General features: G+C 39.3%; 1 protein-coding gene across 5 annotated transcripts in view; it reads right to left on the bottom strand.

Moving 5' to 3' along the window:
• The window catches only part of TAFA2 (TAFA chemokine like family member 2), a 195,343-nt gene extending 178,287 nt beyond the window's left edge, over positions 1 to 17,056 (bottom strand). Inside the window, exon 1 of one of the 5 annotated variants that reach the window (XR_011091959.1) lies at positions 16,261 to 17,056. The gene's annotated coding sequence lies outside the window, so the exon portion shown is untranslated. The remainder of the gene's footprint in view (positions 1 to 16,260) is intronic. The other 4 variants (XR_011091958.1, XR_011091960.1, XR_011091961.1 and 1 more) reach the window with 4 other exon arrangements.
• Between the last annotated feature and the right edge of the window lie 7,564 nt (positions 17,057 to 24,620).

Below are 24,620 nucleotides of genomic sequence, written 5' to 3'. Positions count from 1 at the left end.
AAGCATGTCAGCTGGACACTACAAAAAAAAAAAATGAAGAAAGCTCACCAGAAAGCAGACATCTAGGTCTATGTTTGGAGTGGAAATAGGATAAAAGTCAAGATTATAGTGAGAATTTTTCTGATGCTCACTTCTACACTGCTATGAAAAAGAAGTCGAGCTATATTCAGAACTAAGAGCAGCAACATTTCTTTCAGGAAAATATGCTAATGTACTCATTTGGGAATGTCTGTTAGGAAAAAAAATGTTGAAACAAATTAGAAAGGCTTCCAAATTTCTGTTACCTCTCTCATTTTTTATTACAAAAAAAAAAAAAAAAAAGCATCTGTATAGTCAATGAAATAAAACTTTCAAAATGTTACAGAGTTACTGCTTCAAATTCAATGCAAATAATGAACCCATGTTAATAGAGAAATCAGCTTAAGATGGAGAAAGGATTTGCATGAATATATATATGAGTATGTATATGAATATATATGAATATGAAAGAAAGTGACTCCTGACAGATATTCACTACAAATACAATCTATCTATACCCTCATTCATATGGGTCCTGCAAAAAACACCCATGTAAATAGTCAAAAAGTATAAAAATCAGTTTTAATTTCTGTTCATTTTCAAAGCCTGTGGTTGTTTACAGCAGGTATGTAAGCATGTATACAACATGTGAACTGCTTCTTTGAAATGATTTTGTGTTATAACCTTGAAGTCCTTTTATCCCATTTATGACACAGAGAGTGGAATGAAGTGAGTTCAGCAGAAATGTTCCACTTTGCACAAGTCCTGCTGGGCAGCTGTTTGTGCTCATTTTTGTGAAATGTTTTTGTATGAACTCAGCAAAAAAAAAAAAAAAAAAAAAAAAAAAAAAGGCCCAAAGCAGATGTAGCATTGCCTTATTACATACTGTTAGATGTCTTGTTTTAAAATTGTTATCACGCCGTTCATGGACATTCCAGCCATATGCAGGCTTTTGGCTTGGTTAAAACCCTGTAACAGTTACTTTGAAATAGGGCTGTACAAAGTTCGTTCTTCATTCATTTTTACCTAAATAGTGTTCAGCGTCAGTTCAGCTGTACAAATTGCTGACACTAATTCTTTCTATTATAGACAGGCCCTAGGGTTTTAAACTGTATCCATCAATCTAGATATATCTATCCACTCTAACATTTAAAGACAGATTAGGTCATTAGTTATGAAACCTCCAATAAGAGCTATCGCATATTATCACAAATAATATACTAGGAATTTTGTAATGTTTCTTCATTTTATAAGTATTTTAAAAGCAAATCCTTTTTTGCTGTTGTTCTAAAAGGAGGCTGCTAAGTATATAAGAAGTATAATGTTTATTCCCTGAGAGAATTAATATTCTTAAATTCCAGGAGGAGTTTACGATTTTACATGCTATAAAATATTTTATATCTGTACTATATGTGGCATGAGAAACCTTTTTTTCTTTCTTATATTTTATCTTCAGTTATTTGCATCATTTCTTGCAATTAAAATTAAAAGAACTCTTCACAAAATGGTACTTAGGATCTTTCCAACCATAATTAACATTTTTGTGTGTTTTGCCATTAATTAGAAAGTTAGAAAACTACATTACTCAATACTCATTGGACGTTTCATCTCTAATTAGTCACATATTGACGTTCTGCTAATAGAAGTGACCTGCAACAAGAGCTTCTCAAATAGAGATACTGGGGAAATCAAGACATGTTTTTAGTAGTCTAGAAACAGTAAGGAGCCTTGAAGAGCCCCACCAAATTAATATGCAAAAATTATTTTGCTGATAGGAAGGAGTGAAGAGAGGAATACTGTGGAAGACAAAAAGAGGAGGATATGGGTAGAGGAGAGAGGGTACACTGCCTGATCATGTCAGGGTTGGGATGCAAGCATTTTTTTTAAACCAGTGATTTCAGCTGTTGCTGCCTACCCTAAGAACCCCTTCACAAGACAAATGACAAGCAAAACTACTTTTTTTCTACTATTTTTTTCATTATTTACTCTGATTATAGACAAAAGAGAATTGTTTTGTTTTGTTTTCTGGTTTTTGTTTTTGGTGGTGGTGGTAGTGTGTATATTTGTATTTTGTTTTGCTTTGTGTTTTTTTTTTTTTTTTTCTTTCAAATTCCAGTTCTGTAGGTTGATTCTGTCTATTTCCAATGAGGGCAAAAAGAGTTTGGGAACTGATGCCAGTAGATCTACATGTATATTCTACATAACAGCCAGACTAAAGAAACCTAATGAATCACAGTCAGATCACTAATATGAAAATCAAAACCACAAAGAAACTTTTTATAACAGTCTCGGTGTTTGTTTTGATAAAATACTAGTAGACATTGGCAATTATATACTTCTTAATCCTGCTAGCTCAAGGTACATGGACCACTGCTGCATGTGGGACAATATTAAGAATGTTAAGACTTACAGCTATAGCCCCACTGGCAGGCAGCTGTCGTGAGAACTGACTAGAAGATTCTCTTGCAGGGGTCAGTCTTGCAGCTGAACTGAAATAGATGACAGCAAAATCTTTCGTTTTATATTTGTGCAGCACCACAGTCCTGACTGGTTCTGGTAAGTGCCACTGTCACAAAAGTAATGAACATAGAATATACCTCTTTCAAGACTATGCATTTGGTTTATTGCTCTAAAACTCCACAAGTAGATTTTCACCCTCATTCAGTATATACTTATTCATTCATGTGGAAACTCTTCCTCTCATTTCCACCTATTACACTACAATACAATAAATGCTTGTTCTGAAGTTGACTATCCTTCTACACAATGCTCTCAGCAACAAAAGTTGACCTCAGAAATAAAATTTAACTAATGCCATGAACTTGATGGTTTAGAATGAAAGCTGAATTAACCCTTTCCAGAGATACTTTTAAAAAGTATCTCTGTTCATTCCTCTTGGAATTATCAGAAACATTAAATCTAGTTTACCCAGTTTGCTAATCAAGTTAACTTTCTTGTGAGCTTTTTCAGACCTCAGATGACGATCCAGACTTTGAACTGAGTGTGGAGGTACTTTTTCACAAGCTAGGATTTTTCATCAGATTATACATGTATTACTAAATGACATACAAAGAAAGAGATGAAAACAAAGTTTTAGCAGAGCTTGTCCCCCAGATTAATTAATTGTGTAATTGTTGTCTATGATGCTATTATTCTTCATATTACCTTCAGGTCTTGGGACAGGATTCAGTTCAGGACAGGACACCTAAATTTGGGCATTGAAATGTAAGTACCTATTTGAATTGACTAAACACAGTATCTGATGTGCCCATGAGTCTCATGTTATAGATCTGAAACAGTACTATGCATTCCATCCAAGTATCTTAGATACGTTGACACATATAAAATGCTCACTTCACTACCAATTGTTAAATCACAAGTTTAGGGCAAAGTATTTAACTTGACCAACTCACTATGACTTGAAGTACAGTTCAGCTGATACAGAGTAGGTATCTCTTTTAGGCAACTAGAATCACTCTACACATCTGTTGATAAGGGACAGGATTCAGCAGTTCAGGTACTTGAACAAAACCATCTTGTGTCAGCTGAGATGCCTGCAAGGAAGGAAATGGCAAGGCATATCATGTTCTGCACCCATCTTGAGTAGCACCTGGAGGCCACACAAGATGCTCTAGAGTCTTTAAAATTATGTTACGCACTTGAACCTACCCTAGATCTCCCTCGATTATGAAGCTAAAGCAACCGCCTCACATGTAGGTAGTTACAAGTAGAAACATATTTTAGGTTTAGTCTCAACTTGAATTCTGTCTCTAATGTCCTCTTTGGTAGGCTATGACCAAATTTCCAACATCAAAAAACAAGTAGCACTGGACTTTACAACATCACAAAGGTAACACACATAGACTTTTTTTTACCCTTGGCACATCTCTTAAGTCTCTCAAGGAGGAGTTTATATTACTGTTAAATTAGGAAATTGTAGCTCTGAATGTATCATTACAAAGGTTCTTTAGGTAGCAATAAAAAGAATCACAACTAAAGGCCAATTTAATTTTAATCCCACATAATTTATTTGGGGTTTTATTTGTTTGTCTGTTTGAGGAAAGGAAGATGTCTAGAAAAATTTTCATTTTAGATTCCTTACACTTGCTCAAGAATTTTATTTGATGATACACTGTTATTACTTTTCTCAAAATACCAGGGGATTCAATATGTTTTTGAGCAGAGGCTTCAAAATTAAAAAGAATAACTTCAAAAAATAAAATTACCACAATACTTTTGGACAGGCAAGGAAACATAGTGCTATAAGACTACTGCTACACCTAGCTGTATCATTCCAAATCATAAAATTTAATCACTGAAGATTTTCAGGCCAATCAAGTAACAAAAGATGATGGTAAAACACAATTGTAGCTGTTCCCCAGCTTCCAGACTTGCTCATATAAGTTAAAAGATAAATTCTGGCTACAAATTTTATTAATGGTGAAAATGCAGAAAGGTGACTCCACCTTCACCTTTTCAATCACAATTAGCCACCCCAACAGCTTTTATTATCTGAGATTCATAGAGTGAATTTCAGAGTATCTGCAATGGTTATGTGAAGGGCTCCACTCTTCTTTCTCTGACAGATTTAGGCCATCTGAGCAGGTTTTCAAGTTTCTTCATCACCTCAGAGACCAAAATTAAAAAGGAGTTATGTGGCACTCAGGCTGAAATCCCTTCAGATTTCATCTTCTAGCAGAGAAACTGAACACATGGAGTTAACCATGAAAGAATATGATGCTATTTTAATAACCAACACTAACAAGACTGTTATCAGTTACAAAATTAGATGCATCTCTGTCCTGCTGCTGAAGCCCTTTAACTTTTTATTGAAAAACTACTATGTTACATCAATCTTAGAACAAATGCAGTAGCCAAGCCAACCCGGGCTAACAATTGGAAGACAGAAACTGAAAAGTAAGACAGAGAGGAGAGTCCCTGTTTTAAAATCCATTTTATATTTTGCTATACTTGATTCCTAGTATTAAAAATAACTATAATTTTATTCAGAACTAATTGCAGGCCATTTAGACCTGCCAAGGAAGCCTGGTGTTGAAGGTTTGTGTGTACAATGGACTGGCAAAATAATAGCTACACTCAAAGAGTAATAGAGACTTGAAATTATTCAGAGATGGGAAGAAATTCTCCCAGATAGTGAAGAGAAGAAAAATAGGCTTACTTCAGGAATCATGACAAGTTTATTGGAAACTTAACTGGTAAATTAAAACTCTTGTAGAAAATTACTACTATAAATTATTATGCTGGTAAGCCCAGAAAAAGAGAAAAGCAAGGAGCTGTGCTCTATTATTTCACCAGTGCTAAAGTAATCCAGCATTACTATTCATTTAACTTAGAAATCCAATTTTTGTAGAAGCATGTATTTCTAAGTATATAGTTCTTAACTGTTAGTATGAAGGTAATGATCAAAGACAATTTTTCATTCAATCACAGCCAAAAAAAAAAAAAAAAAGATTTGGTTTCATTTTTCTAAGTGTTTCTTGTACAGGAACCTAAGCTAAAGATTGCTTAAATTAAAAAAGGAAGGATGGGCACAATCTCTTCTTTCTCATTCTCCTCTTCTCCAATTATGGTCTTGTCTTCTTTTTTCTGACTGCTAGACAGTATTTACAATGGTTAAAAATGAACTAGCCTGAAACAAACCAAGGTTCCATGGAAAAGTCGTAGGCAGGCACTCTTTTCTCCAACGTATGGTTAGAGTTTTCTGGGAAACACAAATGAAATTACTTCAACAAACATGAAAAGAGAATAAAATAGAAATAGAACAAAAGACAGAGGTCAGGGACAGTTTCTTTCCTCCAAAATGGGAACAACTGTTCAATATCTGCAAGTGTTAGCATTACGTAATTCCTCCTGTAACAATGTTACGTGACACTCTGTCTACCACCATTGTTTCCAACAATCTATAGAATATGACAAAGCAAGCAGCGTTTCTCTCACTGTCTCACTTTCTGATATCCTTCTTTAGTTAAAGCCTGTTCCTACTTGTTCTCTGGCTCCGGCCAGACCTGAAGTTCCTTAATAGAGCAACTTCACAAGAGAACTGCTGGGTAACAACTAAATGTCTTTATCAAGACTGTTGTCACTGGAGAACCTTAGCTGCAACTGATCAAAATAAAACAGAGAAAGTATTTACCCATTTTGCTATTTCCTTTTCTAGTGGGCTCCAATCACAGGCTTCTTATTTCATGGACAATTAAATGAGTTCAAGAATTCTCCTGAGATGAGGAGAAAGAACAGACTAAAAAGAACAAGGATTAAAAAATGAGAATTTCTACTAGAAACAATTACACTGTGGGAGCCAACATATCATTATGCAGTGAGCTCCAGCATTGGCTTTGCCTTCAAAACTAACAGCCATCTAATACCTGAAGCCCTCATGATGGGCCTGACTCATCATCCCGTGGCAAAGACCAACTAAGAAAACGGTACTTTGCCAACAAACAACAACCCCGAAGGTGGTATAACAGAAATGTACCTCTCTAAATCCTTATAATCTATCATTACTGTGATCTGAACTCCACAGCTGAATCAGTAGTGTATTGTGTATACAGCAAAATTATGCATGTTTCTCTCTAGGTTTCTGTTGATAATGTAGACTGATACACACTAATTTTCTGAACGTCACATAGCTATTCAAATATAAGCAGTTAATAGCTTTCTTGGGATTGTTATACTTACTGTGACATAAAAGATTTTTGTAAGCAACTGGAAGTGCCAAATGTAAATAAAAAGAATAGATATATATATGCAGAGGCAGTGACTTTGAAGTCACGGTATGTGGGCCAGTAATTTGAAAGATGTATTTCCAGGTCCTAATAAATGCATACCTTCTGGTCAAGACCAGAATACCTATAGAATTTAAAAGAAACAGCTTCAAATTTTGTCTCCAGGAAGGAGGCCATGAGTTACCAACAAGTGCTTGAGTTATAATGCTGACAGAAAGACACACTGAGACTGAAATATACAACTCAGAATAGCTGTAGACATAAGGATTAAACAATAATTTGTTGTTTTTTTCCAATAAAATAGTAAAGGTTAGGTAGGATTTGGTACACTCAGACTTTTATCCTTTTGTTTAACTGCTGAGCAGTTCAGAGGTATACTTTTTTTTTGCTTAAAATATATGCAATGTATATAAATGCAGCTTTGAATCGCCTTAATTGTTCACTGGTGAGAAATATCTCAGGTGACAGAATCAGGCCTGTCATGTTACTTTGCCAAGAAACCAGAAAAGTTTGCAACTGAACTGAAACAGTGCTGGACCAAAGCATTCCAGCTTCAAGAAAAATGAGGAAAGTGAAGCTGTCTACTGAACCACTTAACTGTGCACGTAACTATTCACTCAAAAGAGAATGGAAAGGCATCTAAAATGAACAACAGATAAACAGTGAACTTAGAGTGTCCATATGTATAACATGTATCATATGTATATTGTACTCATTTTAACCCAGTATTTAATATGGTATTATTTACTGATAGTATTTACCAATTCAGATAAAAGAAACTCCCCCAGTAATATTTTGGATATTGTTCCCACAAAATAACTGTGAGAACCAGGCACTAGCTCTGTCAGGCAACAAAGGAAGGCTGTTAGAGACTTACTGTTACTGCTACTTGAACACAGGGTTCAAAGCTGAAAGATGAAAACTTTAAAATGTACATTTCTACCTGCTGCCATGGCAAAATCATGGACAAAGTTTCCTTCTGTCAATCATTTTCATATTTTGCTAAAGTGTAGCTCTAAGCAGCAGAGGGAAAAAAAAAAAAAAAAAGATTAGAATTCATGGAAAAGTTATTGGGATTGTCACAAGCTAAGCTATTAGCAGAATGCATATGCATTTACAGCATTTAGTTCGTACCATTAACTAGATATAATTAACCACAATGACAGAAATGGGATTATATAGCCTAAACTAGTAGACATTATTGGATTTAATAAATACATTAATGTAATGTAAGCTATGAGCTACAAAGATTGAACTCACTCATCATCACTGAGTAATCTGCAATTTTTACAAAATTCTTATTAGATATCTACTTAATTTGAAAAATTATTCTAACAAATTGAATATTACCATTAATAAAAAAAGACATGGGAATAACACACCAATTCCAAAATGACTACTTCCATGCAGTATGTATGAAATATTGTTTGTGCTTGTGTTTAACTTAAGTTTTTCTCAAAATGTTCTCCTGAGCTGGAAGAAGGATATAAACTGATTTATTTATTTTTTTATTTAGTCAAAACAAAACCAAACTACTCACCCTTCCATGTATCTATTTTCATTTTGTATGTCACATTAAAATAGCATATGCAGAAGTCATGTCTATATTATCGATGACAACATGGTGGCTATTGGACTGACATAATGGTCTTAAGGACCAAATATAAATATATTCTAATGAGATAATCCCTAGAGCATAGATATGGAGGAATGCTATATAAATAATGTCACTTCTATCACAGAATTGGTTTCAAATTAATTGTTTCTCTCTAAAGCTCTAATTATCAGGAGGAATGCAGTTAGTCAGAAAAGATGAAGTTTAAAAGAGCATAATGTTTAATAGCTCATTAAATAGAAAATATATTGTAAATCTGGGAATCAGAATGACTTGCAGCTAACTGTGAGATGATGGGTCATGGCATATGAAAAGAGACTTTTTTGGCAGGAAAGCAATTTGGTAATACTGACTGCAGACTACATTTACTTGACATTCGGAAAGATTATATGACACCAATGCAGATGAGATGAACAATGAAGAGAAAAGGACAGGCAAGGAGACCTAGAGGCAAAAAAGTTAGGTTATGAGTGTCTGGGTGGATGAAGAGGAAGAGGAGAATACAAGTGTCATTACTGTGGATTCAGTTTTTAAAGTGGGAATGAGAACAAAATTATTGAAGAGAGTGCATTCATGCAGCTGTTGCGATAGCTGTGTCAGCACTCTTGCCACACAGGGTTTTATTTAGGATTCATATAGGTGAATAATTAGCAATTCTATAATTTGTCTTCTGATAAGAAAACATAGCAACTGTTACATACTAGTTGCTCTGGATATGCTTTAAAAAGCACACTTCATTTTATAAGAGTGTGAAGTGTGTATTTGCCAGACATCAAATATGTATTTATAACAGATGCAACAAATCAAAGCAATGCCAAAGAAATTCTGAAACATTTAGGAATAATGCTAAAAACAAAAATAAAAAAAAAAAAAAAATACATCACTGCCTCAAAGCAAAAGCTCAGAAAGGCTGAGCTAAGCTCAAATTTTCTCCTAATAGATTTCCACACAAGCAGTGACCCCAACAATTACATGAAAGGATGCAAACATGATCAGAATGGGACAAGGCAGCTGTGCAGTTGCACATGACCAGCTTGGTCACAACCACATCAGGCCATGCAGGACACACTGACCTCCACAAACATGAGACCTAAAGCCCCATACATCCTCACACAGTCATCTAAAAGCATGAAGTGATGTATTGAGCACTGCAGCATGTGGGCTCAGATTTCCAGATGAAGCACATGCATCTGAAAAGAGGAAGAGAGTTGCCCACAGTTACGTTCCTTTTTTTTTGTTAGCTTTTGACCACAAGATTATCCATGGGGTAAAGGAAAAACTGGGGTACAATCACCAAGAATACTTCTATCAGATTATCATGTTTATAATCAGAAAATAATAAAATCATGTTGCCTTAAAGGAGAATGAATCCACATGGGAGGGAAAAAACGTTTCCTATAGCTGGAGTTTAGCCAGCGCCTGGATTCATGGCTACTTATTTCTTTGAGCATTACACAAATACCAGTGTAATGCCTTGGTTATGAAGGTCTGGACACTTTGGCTGTGTGTTTGAAGTATTATCTTAATTCCAATGTAAGCGATATCCCTCATGATTTTAGACTGAACAGAAAAAAAAGCAGGATCATATAATGAGAAGTGTCAGGCAACATTAACCATATTGGCTGATAACATCATATCTGAATTTATAGCATGTTATGTTAGCATACAAATACGATCTTTCTTGTCTTGATTCCAGTAGGCTTATATACCAGAACTTATCTCACTTTATTTACTACTGTTACCAGACCTCAAGAAAAATTTACCATCTTATTTAAATCATAGCTTATTTGTTATAATATATAGATTTTAAAAAAATAAAAATCAAATCAAAACTAAATAACCACAGGTAACACAGTCCAGAGAGACTATTCTTCTCCTGCTATGGCACAGAAACAGATCCTTTTTCTGCAGTTAAGCTTTAAACATGACCTCGTTTCTTGCAGGAATACCATAGCCTGATATACTTTGTCAGAAAGTGATATTTTAGTTCAGCACCATGCCAGTAACATCACATTTGAAGAATTACATGACTGTAATTGTAGTTTCTAATGCTATAATACAGGGTAGGTACTTGCAGCACCTTTCTGAGAATGACCTGCTGAAATGCAGTCTCTGTTCTGAATATAACGGGATTGGATGTTTATAGAAGGTGTAGGACTGACAATCCATCGAAACAAAGCTCGTCTTAAATTTATACCCAGAATACAGACACAAACATAGCCGTTTCAGCAGCACCCCACCCACATGCCTTCAACATCGATCACTCCGAGCAGTTGGCAACATTTATTCAGGCTCGCTTCAGAAAAGTCTGCAAGCACATAATTAATTTGACTAGTCCCATTGAAGCTACATGCTTGCAGCTGAAATGCCTTGCTTGATCAGAGCTCGGTTTTTGCCTCGCTGTGCACACAGCAGGTGCACATGATCATTTTTGCCAGTGGTGACTTTTGTGGCTTGGGCAGTTGTACACTAAAATCCAAGCTAAGACTACTGACTCGTTTCAGATAAACCATGAAACAAGCTTCAGATGGTACTAACGCTCATCCATTGCTGGAAAAGATCCAAATTTCAAAGACTGCTATATACAAACAGCACAGAAAACTGCTATCTTTCCTGAGAGCTACCAAGCCATTGTGACGTACTTTGCATGTCATGAAGTCCAACGATACACCAGCTAGTAATGACTTAGGGTTGAGTGTAGAACTCAAAAGGCCAAATGGATATCTTACACAGGAACAAACACGAGAGAAGTCTCAAATGGGAGTCTAGTGTGTGGTTTTAACCCAGTGCTCACAGATCCCCCATTTGTGTTGCCATGCATCAGGAGGCACCCAGCCTGCACATCAGAGGCTTTGGGACAGGTTCCCTCATATGTGGTGTCCTTTGGTGAGGCAGAAGTCACAGGGGGAGACTAACTAGGAAGAGTGACCCATATAAATGTGCTCAGAGGATCATGAAATGCAGCCTGGTGATCCAGGGGCAGCACTTTATCTTCTGCCCCATTCCATGACATGACAAGTAAGAGACAAGCAGAGAGCCACACACCACACAGCTAACCAGTTTGTGGTGAGATGGGCTGGAGGCCACCGCTCTGTCTTATCAATATGGGATGGAGAAACTGCAGTGGGGGAGCATGAGGAAAAATCTGACATGGGAGCATCACTGCGAATGTGAGAGACTTGTCAGGTCTGTGCTCCCGTCTCCAAAGGAGCTGGTGTGAGACTGTATGTTACTGAGAGATTTATTTTAAAATGCATTATATCATTCTTAAAAAAAAAAAAAAAAAAAAAAAAAAAAAAGAAAAAAGAAAAACCAGAATGCTAGACTATTACAGTCTCGTTCTAATAAGCCAGTCAAAATATAGACTACTGCGTTTGCACCTCCTTGCATTTCGAAAAGGAAATTGCTTTATCGGATCAACCCAATGGTCCGTCTAGTCCTGTCCCTCATCTTCAATAGTGGCTGTTAATATAACAACAGAGGCAAGAAATTTTCCACACAGCAAGAGGCCAGCATGTTACCAAAAAGAAAAGTTTGGTTATTTATTTCAAAAATGTTTCGCACTAAGCAGCTCATTTCTTAATCATTTTGTTATTTATACAACCAAAGAGGTTTATTGAGCCATGCTCATGCATTTATTAGCTTGCAATGTTTGGCAATCTAAAGCACCTTTTGCAGCTTTCGTTCAGATTCATGATTTAAGCATAGATTACCAAACAACTAAGAGTCTAAAAAAAAAAAAAAAAAAAACCCTCTGTGTGCTTTCATGCTTTCATCTGTGTGCTGCCCTGTACTATGGCTCTCCCCCCGGCATTGTTAGAGGGATGCTTGCAGTAGAGGAGGCTGTATGCAAGGCTGTCCTGGTGCAATGAGACCTGTGTTCAGGTTTCCTATTACAAGATCAGCAAGATGTGAAGTGGGGTTACTCGAAAATGTAAGCCATTAACATAGTTCAGATTATGAGGTCTGATGAGCTTTAAACAAGGGACAAACCCAACTTCCCAATTTTTACACATGCAATTATATACACGATTGCTTCTAAATCCATACAAAGCATTTTCTAGTGCTACATCAAGCAATAGCTACTGCTACAATGCTTTCTACAAATCAGTATTCCAACATAGCAAAACAAGAAAAAGCTAAGAAAGCTTTTTTTAGTGACTCTTTCCCATTTTATTTGAGCATCTACTGTCCTGCCACAACTCGTACTGTGAAGCATTGTCTTTATTTTTTCTCTCTTCTTTGAAAGTGTTTTTCAAAATACACTGTATGAAAGAAGCTCTATAAAAAAAATGCCTTGAACTGTTTATCTTAAAAATGTGACTCTTTTTCCAGTAGCAGTAGGAAAAAGTACATTAGGTGGCCATTATTATTTTGTCTTCTCTTTTGATAAATAACTGACTCTGTATAGTAAATAAGAATGGCTGGCAACGCTGTATAAAGAATCAAAGCACAGAAATCACTGCCTTTCCAAGTTGTACCCAGAGCAAAAGGCAACAGCTCTGTAGCTGTCACCAGGAAAATGAATGACATTATTGTTGACGTTTCCACATTCATTCCTCTGCCTGATGAGTTTTATATATCTGACTTAGTTATGAGGAATGTTTTGAAGTATATACTGATTGCTCACAAAACTGAATAACTGGGCCAAATTCCCTGCTGAAACAGCTCCAACGCTGTGCTTCTGTATTTAAAAACTATTTCAAATCCATTTACAATTGATTCTGTGAAGCTCAGTACAGTATGTAAATGTTTTCTCACCCTAAAAAAAAAAAGTAAGAGAAATCCTTTTTTAAGGGCACACTTAAATTCAGTGATCTAAAGATAATGGAGCAAATCTCCAGCTGCTTTAAAATGTCAGAGCTTCAACTACTTCAATGGAGCAAGGGAAATCCACATCAGTTGAGGACGCCCCTCTTAACATATAAAAATTGTCATGAATGGGGACAGGTCAGTGTTGAGCTCTGCTGACACAGGAGGACCCTTCTGTTATATTCATCCAAACCCAACTTTTGTCTCAATCCCTTTAAAATTCAGCATTTCAAAAGAAAAATGGAAAATGCATTTTCAAATGAAAAGCACTTGCTACCTGAATTATCTGGAGCTGTACTAAAAAATCAATGGGAGAAAGACAACAAACATGTCATTTGAATGAGATATTTAAATACAGACTGTAAATATGAGACTGAACATTAATTAATTAGATTTGTGGAGTCTTCACTTGCTGTAGCCTTTGTATCATCATGCAGTCTTTGTTTACTTTCATTTATTTTCTTTGTTTGATGACGTTTGACTAATAAATACATTGATGAATTGCTTCAGCAAATGCCATCCATATATCACAAAAATAGAATGTACTCAGTGTTTCTGGCACAGTGAGGCTAAAGGATTTGTTGTTGTTTGAACTTTCAGTACATGACAAAGGGAATACTACTGCTGTGCTGGATAAACTTTCTGATTTTTGTTTTAATTTTCAGTGAACAAACAGCTGCAGAATAATGTGACTTAATGAAGCATTTCTAATAAAATACTGCAGAAGTTAAAACAGGGACATAGAACTGCCTGCTCACTGATAGTTGTACTATTCAGAACAGTTTTTCAAGATGGTGATCACCTTTTTGTGTAGATGTACACTATTAGATAATGTGATTTTTCTGCCCTGCAAAGTCAGTGATTTCCTTTAACATGATAACTATTTAGCATTTTTCTATTACTTATTTATAGTAAGTAAAGCATATGATATAATTAATGCAATATATTGCTAATACACTATTTATGCCTCACACAGGTTGGCAAACAGTAATACAGCCTGCAATAAATTTGAGTGCAAAGATGTTCAGATCTAAAAAATTCCATAGTATGTTTTGCTCATCAGAAACACAGAACCTGCATTTGTAAAGAGGTCCTTTATCAAGCCTGTCATCACCTGTGATGAAATTACGGAACTTCTTGGCTGCTGCATGTTTTTCTGCTGTCACAACTCAGTGTAAAGTATTATTTGCTTTATGTAAATCTAGACGGTGTTCAATGAATCATCACTTTGCAAGTTGCCAGTAAAGCAATCACCAATACCCATCTGTAGACACATCCACTTACTTCCGCACAGAACTAGTTATTCATGTATTCCCCACCAGAATTCTCAAGTGCATCACAAGCACCTACATGAGATCTCTCTGCTCATAGGAAGAGAAGGAGGAAAAGGTTATTTGGTCTCATATCTGGTATGATAAAAGACACTGCCACATTAGACGTCATTCTCTGATTAAAACCGTCTGACAGGAATCAAGATTTTATCTCAAAGTCACCCACTACCAGTAGCATATCTAAAATTAATACCACATTTTTGAAAGCCCCCTTCTGTTCAGACAACATGTGGAAACACTGAATAGTAATCCTGATCTGCAATTAACTAATTGAGCCAAGCTTTCCACTAAAATTGTGGTACTTGTATAGTTTATAACAGTAGCAGTACTGTAGTTTGGGGAATCAGGACTTTATGAAACCAAAAAACACATAGCTTTCAATATTGCCTCAGCAGTATCAGCTCCCCAAAATAATTTTTTCATAATGAAATTTATATGAATTACTTTACTACTTTTAATTACGCACAAAATAAATTAGAGACATCAATATGAAATGACTGTGCAATTACTGAGAAAAAGTGTAAGAGATGTAACCCTTGCAACCCCTGATAAAAACGCCTCTTTCCCAACTTCAGCTCAGCTATATTCACAGTACCATTGAACTGCTCGTTTTTAGTGTGTACCTTATGCTACAGAAAATAATCTTAATTTATCAATTTGACATCACTTAGGTCAGCCCATAAAGCAGCTTTGAAGTGTTAAACATATAGCAGGCTGAATGCTAATGTCTGAAGCCACTTGGTAAGACAGAGAAACCAGATAACAATTATCATTTAGTCAATAGTCATTTAAATGTAACCAGTGCTGCGAGAAGACCCTAAGACCCCGAATGCTTTATGGGGCTTCCAGGGATAGGGGCTGAGTATGTTTATTATTCAAATTGGCTGTTCTTCAAGAGTCAAAGCCCCGTTCCTTAAATACAGAGCTGGAGCCTGCTGGGGGGGACACTGGTGGCAGTGAAGTGCTTCGTGCCATAAAAAAATACTGACAATCTCCGAGCAAAAGCTGGAAAGAGACAACTGTAAGTACACATACAATTTCAAGTGCTTCAAGCAATGATTTTAACTCCTGGTAAGAATGAACCACACAGCAGGGACATGAATGGCAACTCCTAACCAGGCAGTGCAAGCTATTGCTTTTTATCCTTTGCCCAGATAACGGGGTGTCCGATCCTACAGTTCAAGGGAACAAAGCGGGTTATTTTAAAACTCACTCTTGCAAAGCTATAAATGGCAGGGAGCAAGGGAAGAGCCTTTCCACTGCAGAATACCGAACCTGTGGTGTATTTAGGAGGCAAATGAGTTCCCTGAAATGGAAAGAAAGCCACGCAGAGGGGCTGCATGCCCTACACACCACAAGTTGGGGAGCGCTACACACGGAAAGGGAGTCAAGACCCATCTCTTGATCGCTCCTGTTTTAAAGGATTCTCAAGGCGACTCCACGCTCTTTTAACCCCTGTCTGGAGCCGTCCGACCAAGCGTCCGGTCTCTGAAACCCCAAGTCCCCGGGGGCGCAGCGAGTGAGCACCCACCCTTCCCTCACGAGCAGCGGGGCTGACAGACCCCTGGGTCCCCCAGCCCCCGCGGGTGAGGTACTTGGCCCGAATAAGAAGACCCCAAACGATGAGAGAAAAAAATAAATAAATAAAATAAAAATAAAACGCGGTGGGAGGGCGGCAGCTGACCCCCTCAGCCGGCCTCCCGCAACTTTGGGGCCCCACGGTGGTCGGCTCACCTACCTGCAGCCCCGCTCCGAGCTGGCAGCACCCCGCGAGCGGCCGCCTCCCGGCGAGGGGGAGCCCCGGCCTCACCGCCCCGGCATCGCCGGCGCCCGGGGGCATGGAGCGGCGCCGCGCCCGCCTCGGCTCCCCTTGGCTCGGCTCGGCTCGGCACGGCACGGAGGGGAAAGGCAGGCAGGCAGGCGGCCGTCGGTGCCCGGCTGTCCCCCGGCTGTCGGGGAACGGAGCGGGAATCCGGCTGGGAGGATGCGGGAGGGAAGGCGAAGTGCGTGGGGAGGGAGGGGAGACTCGAAGTGGCTCGGAGTATTTAAAAAATAATAATAATAATAAAATAATCAAAACACGGAGAGGAGGAGGAGAAGTAGGGGCTGGCTGTGGGGCGAGGAAGTCCTGCAGCCTGGTGCGGCTCCGGCCCCTCCGCCAGCTGCGTGCGGTCCCGATTCAGCCCCGGCGGCGGAGGACGGGAGGAAAACCCGCGGCGTCCTGCAGCAATCCCTCCGTTCCCGCGGCTCTGATTGGCCTGCCTTCCCCACACGGCTCGCCTTCCCCTCCTGCTGCCTCCTTCTCCCTCTTGGGAAAAGTAATTGGAGAGCCGGAGCTTCACCTTCAGCACCAGCAGCAGCAGCAGCAGCTCCGCGCAGGGGCCGCCCAGCCGGGGGGCGGAGGGGGAGCCCGCCCTGCTCCTGCTCCTGCTCCTACTCCTGCTCCTGCTCCTTCCCCTTCTCCTTTCTCCGCTCGTCGCCCCCCTGCCGAGCCCGCTTGGAGAGGGTCTGGCAGGCTGCGGGGCTCCGGCCGCCTGCCGCCCGCCCCCACGGCTCGGCTGGGCTCGGCACGGCTCTCCCTCCCCTCCCGTGCCCACCCTTCCCTTGCCGGGCAGCGGGCGGGGGGCTGCCAAGTTTCGGCACACACACACGTGGGAGGCGGCGGGGAGAAGAGGGGCACCCCCGCACCTCCCCCGGGACCGCCGCGATGGAGACACGGGGACGGGACGGGCAGGGGGGAGCCCGACGGCTCCCCCGGGGCGCGGGGCAGGGGTCGCGGCGGCTGGGGCAGGGGCAGGGGCAGGGGCAGGGGCAGGGTAGGGGCAGGAGGGACGCGGCGGCGCCGGCAGCCAAAAGCTGGACTGTGTCTCCCTCCAGAGGGAGAAGGGAGGCACTCCCGGCAGCGGGGAAGCCCGCTTTCCCCCGGCGGTGCCTGCCCGTGGGCTCCCGGGCTGGCTCCGTGCTGCCGGGCTTGGGGGCTTTTAGGGGAATTTGTTAGGGGTCAGAGCCTGAAGGGCTCTTCTCCTCCTGCCCAAAGCCGGGAGAGCCCAGCGGTGGCTCGCCACGGCTGCTGGTGGATAGGGGAAATGGTGGTGGCTGAGGATAAGCGAAAGCGCAGCTTGCTCCTTTACTGCAGCGTGGTTTGAGCCGTCTGGAGGGGGATGCAGAGAAGTGGAGGGGAGGGGGCCAGAGGTGGGCAGAAAGGGCCCTCAGTCATTCCAGTGATACCAAACAGAGGGCCGAAGTCTTACTGTTCTCCCAGAATGCTTGTCCATTCCTAGGTTAAAATGAGAATGAATGCATGTTGGAGTAAGTAGTGCTGATATACTTAATTATCCATCATCTTCATATACATGTATATATTGTAATTTGCATAAGCATATTTTTCAGAAAAGAAGCCTTTGTTGAGCCTTTAGCTGTCATCCCATCTTGTATGATGCTGATGGTCAACTCTGAGAAATGGAAGAGGGGAGTGAAACACTCTCCTGATTGTTATTCTTCACGCTAGAGTTTTTCTGTGTGAGTAAAGATCTGCAGAATGTTTGATTTTCTTTTTTTTTTTTTTTTTTCAAAGCAAATACAGACCTAAAGGTCCATGCAATCAGAAAGAAAAGTCAAAATAAAGAAAGAGTAAGGATGTTGACTACCTGGCACACAAGTAGGACAAAATACAGAGGCTGGTGTGGGAAAGGTTGCCTGGAAAATAACCTGGTGTGTGGTTGTCACAAACACTCTTGCAGCAGGCACTGCAGTACACATGCCTGGGTGTGAACTGGAGCCAAATTAAAAGCCTGTTTGGTTATAAAGATAAATGTGGTCTTACCTCATTCATTAGAAGCTGATACAATAACATCACACTTTCCCTAGTCAGTGGCTGTGTTTCTGCAATCACAAGCAGCTAAAACAATGCAGAAGGAACTGAAACCAGATCTGCAATTAGCAACGTAATTTCAGTATGTTGAGATAGACCAAAAATAATGTGAATCCACTGGGGCCAGATGCTCCTGTCCCACAAGTGCAAAATAACGGAGGACCCTGAATATGTGATAGAATAGGGTAGCTTTTACTGTCGCATGGGTCAATGTAGGACCACAAACACTGTTACTAGATTAAAAGTAGCCCAAGTACACCAAAAATGCAACTACAGCAGCTAAAATGCAGCTACAGCAGCTACTGCACTTCAGACATAGCTAGCACCTTGTAATTATAGGAGCACATAGACCTATATTAGCTGCATGTATCATTACCCTGACTGTGTATGGTGAGACCAGAGAATACTCAGTAGTTTCATGCTGCTGCCCTGCTGTTACAAGAATTATGCAAACACATCTGAGACACAGAACTATTATAACCTAGTTAAAACAATACCAACAAGTCACATAACAATAAATAAATACAAGGGAAAAAAAAAAAAAAAAAAAAGCATACAAAGCAATGGATAAGTGACAACTTGTTCTGGATAATGTAATTATTTTTTATAGTGTGATGCTGCTGCACATGAGCAGTTGATCACTTTGCCTGACATGTGAAATTCTGAACATGTGCACAGTATTCAGGCACAGGTTGCGTGACACCATGCAGGAAGATGTTCTTTCAGGAAGATGTGCTTTCAAAAGCTTTTCTATGTACTTTCATACTAAGTCCAACACTCCTGGGAAGAACTGAAATGATCCATTACACCTATGCAGTACAGCTGGTTTTACAGATGCCTACTTAGTAAGTCTGACTCATCTCCAAAGGTGCATTTGTGCATGCTGTACATACACAATATGATAAATTTACCATTTTCTGGAAATACCAGATTGGCTGTCTTTTTCCTACGCGGCCTGTATTTATATCTTTCTGACTGGAAAATCCCCAACAGAATGCTGTGGCCTTAGAATGTAGCCCAGTTACAAAACACAGTTATTGTATGAATGTCCTCTCTCTCTTTCTTTCCTCATTTTGTTTAGTTTTTGAGTTAGTGTCACTACATCTTACTTTTCATCACTTTGTAGGGCTCTTCTACACACTGAAAGAAAAGTATAAAACATAAAAATGGGCATTGGCACTCACAACAGGTGTAATATTTGGAACAACTTCAGCATTTTCATTTGAAGAGGAACATCAGAGCATAAAAAGCAGGGAAATAAACATTTGTTTCAGAATGTAATAGTTGTATATATGTTGATCTAGTATATTTTTATATGTTGATTTTATCCAGAGGCAGACTTGTTTCTGAGCTTCTAAGCAGTGGAAAAGAAAATGTATATGTTGGTAGACACATGTAGATTTTGCCTCTAAGAACTGATAAGTTCACTAATGTCTACCCACGAGTTTGATCCTTTATCTTCACCATGAGATCCCTCCCCTCTCTTTACCCACCATGCTAGTAACTTATATTAATTAAAAGTGCTAGTGATGGCACTGCTTTTTAGATTTGTAGTTAGGTTGTCAGTTTCTCATTTGGTTCATAAAAAAATATTTTTTTACCTGGGCCTTCCATTGAGTTATAGGTAGTAAGATAAGCAGGAACACCTCAGCATAAGAGACCTACAGTGTCTTAGAGTCTGATGTGCAGCATCAGATGTCCCATTTTGATCCCTCTTGAGTGTCAGTGCTGTCCCCCCAGTGTATTTGAACGCTCCCCCCAGTTTGGTGCACCTGCTGGGAGTGTTTCCACTCTGTCTTGTAGGTTGTTAGTGAGGACTGTAAGCAGATCGACTCCAGTATTGAACGCTGAGAAATGCCACAAGTGACTAGCTACTGTTCATTAAGCCTGGCGCTTCAACCAAATTACACCCACATTATAAGATATCCAGTATACATCTGCCCAATTTGTTTGCAAGGATGTTATGGTAGACCATGTCAAAAGCCTCATCAGAGTAAAGGCAAACAGGCACTGTGGTCCCCTACCCCTCACTGCCAGCCATTTCATTGTAGATTTTCCTTGTTAAATCTGTATCGACTATTCCAAATCACCTTCTTGTCCTTCGTGTGTGTGGAAATGTCTTCCAGGATAATTTTCTCCATCACCTTCCTGGCAGCTGACCTGTAGTTCCCCACATCCTCCTTGCCTTCTTGAAAATGGGCACATTTGCCATTTTCCAATCATTTCGGGTCTTCCCCTGTCATCATGATGACAGATGATAGAGAGCAGTCTAACAGTGGCATCAGCCACTTGGATGCACTCAGTGCACCTGGTCCCATAGACTACTTTAAGTCTATTTTTTTTAAGAGGGCTGTGTTCTTCCTCTATCAGAGGTGGTGCTATGCTCCCCCAAACTCATCCTCAAAAACAAAGATTAAGAAATCCTGGGGTGAATGCTGTTTGTCTGACATTTTGCATGGAATATGATGCAAATGGGTCTTTCTTCTTATACTGTTTCATCAAAAAGAGCAAAATTCCCCAGGCTGTAAGCACTGTAGCTATTTCAAAACAGGGATGCTTCCTGCTACTACTTTGTAAAGCACCTAAGCTCCCTAAAGGGGAAAGATTTTAAAATGTTCACTACTCATTTCTCGTTTGCTACACCTTGTCAAGTCACCAGTGAGCTTTTCTTTTTTAGGCCTTTTATATATCATCATAAGGCACCTTACTTTCTCCATGTGTTAGAGACACTGTGCTGCCAGCTGCAGCTTTTGAGTCTTGCTCTGGGTGAGGCACATACCAAAAAGTTAGGTGTTGACATATTTTGTGTAGTGGCTCCAAAACTTTCCTGAATCTATGTAAACTACATGGGAAAAGGAAAAAAAAAACTGAACAAAATCAGATATGTTGAATATATCACTTGCTTGATTACCTTATGTATTCAATAAGCAATGTGTCTGTACTTTATTACACCAAAAGGCTACAAGGCCACCCGTATTGCACAACAAAGAACATGCCAAGAACATTAAGTGTAGTGCTGGTTGCCTGTTTAGAGATAGAGTACTACTCATGAGCTTTGGAAAAGCCCAAAATTATATTGAGAAAGAAATTGTGAGTCATTTTTCCTTTTATTTATTTTTTTTTTTTTATAACTATTCCCCCTCCTACATCTGTGGGACTCAGCAGGAAATAGAAACAAACATTAAATCAGGCATCTGAAGAAATAAATTGGGGCAGGGGGGAGGGAAGAGGAAAATGTTCATACACATCTGGCCCATAGTTGAGTTAGAATATAAGTACTCATTCAATGCCCTTATATGCATTTGTCTTAATCTGATACAATATGGAAGTTCCCATTTTACTGTGTATCAAACAGCATGAGCCCTTACAGCCATGCTTACAAAGAACATTTTACCCCTGGTTAAACATATGTTAACTTTGTTTCAATTTTATATTAAAGGTTGCATTACAGACAAAATGGTGGGGAAAAAAAGGAAATTTTTTAATTTATAATTTTGCAGAAGAGAGATGGGCAGGCCTTCTTACCTAATGAGATTTTTGTGCCATTTTTAAACAAATATAATTATTTCCAGAATTTATGTCTTCGATTATTTTTATGAATTAGTTATGTTTATATGATTAAATTATATTAAAGGAAAGGAAACCTTGTGAAAACAGAAAGTAAAGCAGACCACGAGTAGGAATGATAAGTAAGGATCAGGTTGATTTTACAAAATGAATCACACTTATTTTTTTCTGAAACCTCTTTACTGGGGGCAACATATGTTGGCAGATTTGGGAACTCATCTACAAGAAGAATTACACTTCACTTTAGAGATCCATAGTGCCATTTATTATCTCATGATTTAGCATTTTCTAATCTGTGTGGTGTCATTTTCAAAACAGGCATCACAAATTCTGGTAGAAAAGGTGTCAAAGCTTATTAGCCCAGTAACTCAGTTCTCCCATGATAGGAGATAAATTAGGGGTCTGTCAGATGTGTTGTTTGCCAAAAGAAAAAAAAAAAAAAAAAAAAAAAAAAAAAGTCATTGTGAACTTACTTGGGTTATTTTTTCTAGAGAAATAATGCTGTCTGTTTTATAGTTACAACACAGTCTTTCCAATAATATCGTACAAAGTTCAGTAAGGAAATTTAGTGAAGGATACAGTGCATTAAATAGGAATAAGTTGTTCTGTCTCAGTATTTCTTTCTGATTTAAAGTTTTTCTTACTCTGAATTTTAAGCACTTATATTTTAATAAGGAAAGGAAAATTACACTCAAGAATGTGCTAGGCTTGTGTTTGTGCATTAAAAAACATTAAAAGATGCCTTAAAGGTTATTATAGGCTTTGCATTTTATGGCATTTTAATAGTAAGGCAAAAAGAGGTGTATTTTGGTATCATTTTTTCTGAATCTTGAGTACAGGCAAAAGTAGATCTTCTGAGAGTGAAGAGCAGAAGAACTATTTTTTAGAATATTATCTACTGAATTTATTCCAAAACAGCATGTAACTTGGGGGGAAGAAACCAACACAAGAGCAGATTATTATAATTTTTAAATGTTCTGAATTGCAGATTTTTAAGACATTTTCAAAACCAGAACCACTAAAAAGGAAGCACTTTTCTAAGGGGAGGGAGGGGAGGAATTAAAGAATCGTTCTACTTGGCTGAGGACAAGCAGCTATTAATTCAGCATGAAAAAGTGCCTCTGATTAATGAAGAATCAAAAAAAATAAGCTTCATATATGTATAAAGTTACATTTTTCTGTTTAGAGTAGCTATACTTTTCAATGAGATTACAAATGTGTAGCTGGCGGATTGCATAGTAAACAGCCTGAATATAAGGCATCTCTCTTTGTATAAATATGAAAGAAAGCTGGATGTACCTAGAGAGGATTACTGCCACTTAGATCTCAGGATATGCAGGGCTAGGAAGTCCTATGCCAAATGAACTCTGCCTTCCTCCTTCATCAAATACGTGGTAGGAAATGCTAAAGGATGTGTGGCTTTGAGTTTTTCTGCTTTTGTGGCTCTTATTGTCTGATTCCTTTGAAGGGAGTAAATTTGTGCTCGGCAGTCCTTCCAATTAACCTTGGCTTATTCACAGCTCAGACTACACGACGGCAGTGCTGTGATGCCTCGATACACAGCCTCCCTCTGGTGTTACAAACAAGTCCATACTCACCTGACTGAGGTGAAATTAATACCTGGTTACCCACATTAAAAAGCCACAGTTAGAGGGACAGAAATGTCCCCACTTGACTCCCTGTGCCATGTGTGCCCCTGCCTGGGGCAATCTGCTGAAATGCTCACCCTGTGGGATCAGCTGCTGCAGGGCTCCACCACCTGCAGGATGGCCTCATGTAGCACAATATCAGCTCAAATTCCCATTTGTTTCTTACCCGTGGGGCATGGTAAACATAAGACTAAATCTCCTGGTTTGATCTCAGCTGAGGGTAACACTTATTTTCTGAAATCCAGCCCAAGAATGATGTAAGGATGGTGAGCAATAATTGCTGGAGCCCTAGTCCTGGGAGGTGCATCTTGCATGGTCATGAGAATCATTTCGACATTATCATTCTGACCAATGCTTACCCACTTATATTAGTCTTCTACAATATAGCTTAGAACTAATCATTTCTGTGTGTCCTTTGCATGCCAGATAAATTTACAAAAATCAAAATGAGTTGTTTTTGTGTTGTTGGTTTTTTTTTTTTGTGTGTGTGTGTGTGCTCCAGGGCACGCACACACATAGCAGCTGCAGTGACAGCCAGGTATGCTGGGATTCAGCACCTGGAAATAGACTTGGTGCTCAGAGCTCAGCGTGGAAAAAGCTTGTTTTCTGGAGCATTTCAAAGGTGTCTTGGACAGAGATGCACAGAAGGCACAGCCTAGGAAAGCAGACTCTGCCTCTGCTGCTAGAATGACAAACCCACTGCGGAAATCTTCTTGGTTTTCCTCCCACTTTAAGCTCCATGGCAGATCAGTCCTTCCCTGCCTGATTCCAGAATTACCTCGTTATCCACAAGTGCCCTGGTTTTCACTGGCGTTAAGCACCCAGAAATGTCAGAGAACCACGTAGAGCTGGGGGGGGTGGGGGGAGGACGACAAGACACACACGTCTGGAAAAAATATATATATAATTAAGAGAGTAATTGAAAGATTTTGCCGCTAGATGTCAGCAGGCAGAGCACAGACCCGACACACTACCTTAGCAAATCTTGGAAAAGGGTGTTTCAATTCTCCT

Source organism: Anas acuta, chromosome 1, assembly GCF_963932015.1.
Source record: "Anas acuta chromosome 1, bAnaAcu1.1, whole genome shotgun sequence".
NCBI classification, from domain to species: Eukaryota; Metazoa; Chordata; class Aves; order Anseriformes; family Anatidae; genus Anas; species Anas acuta.
The sequence above is the reverse complement of the archived record's forward strand: the minus strand, read 5'-3'. Positions and strand labels throughout refer to the sequence as shown.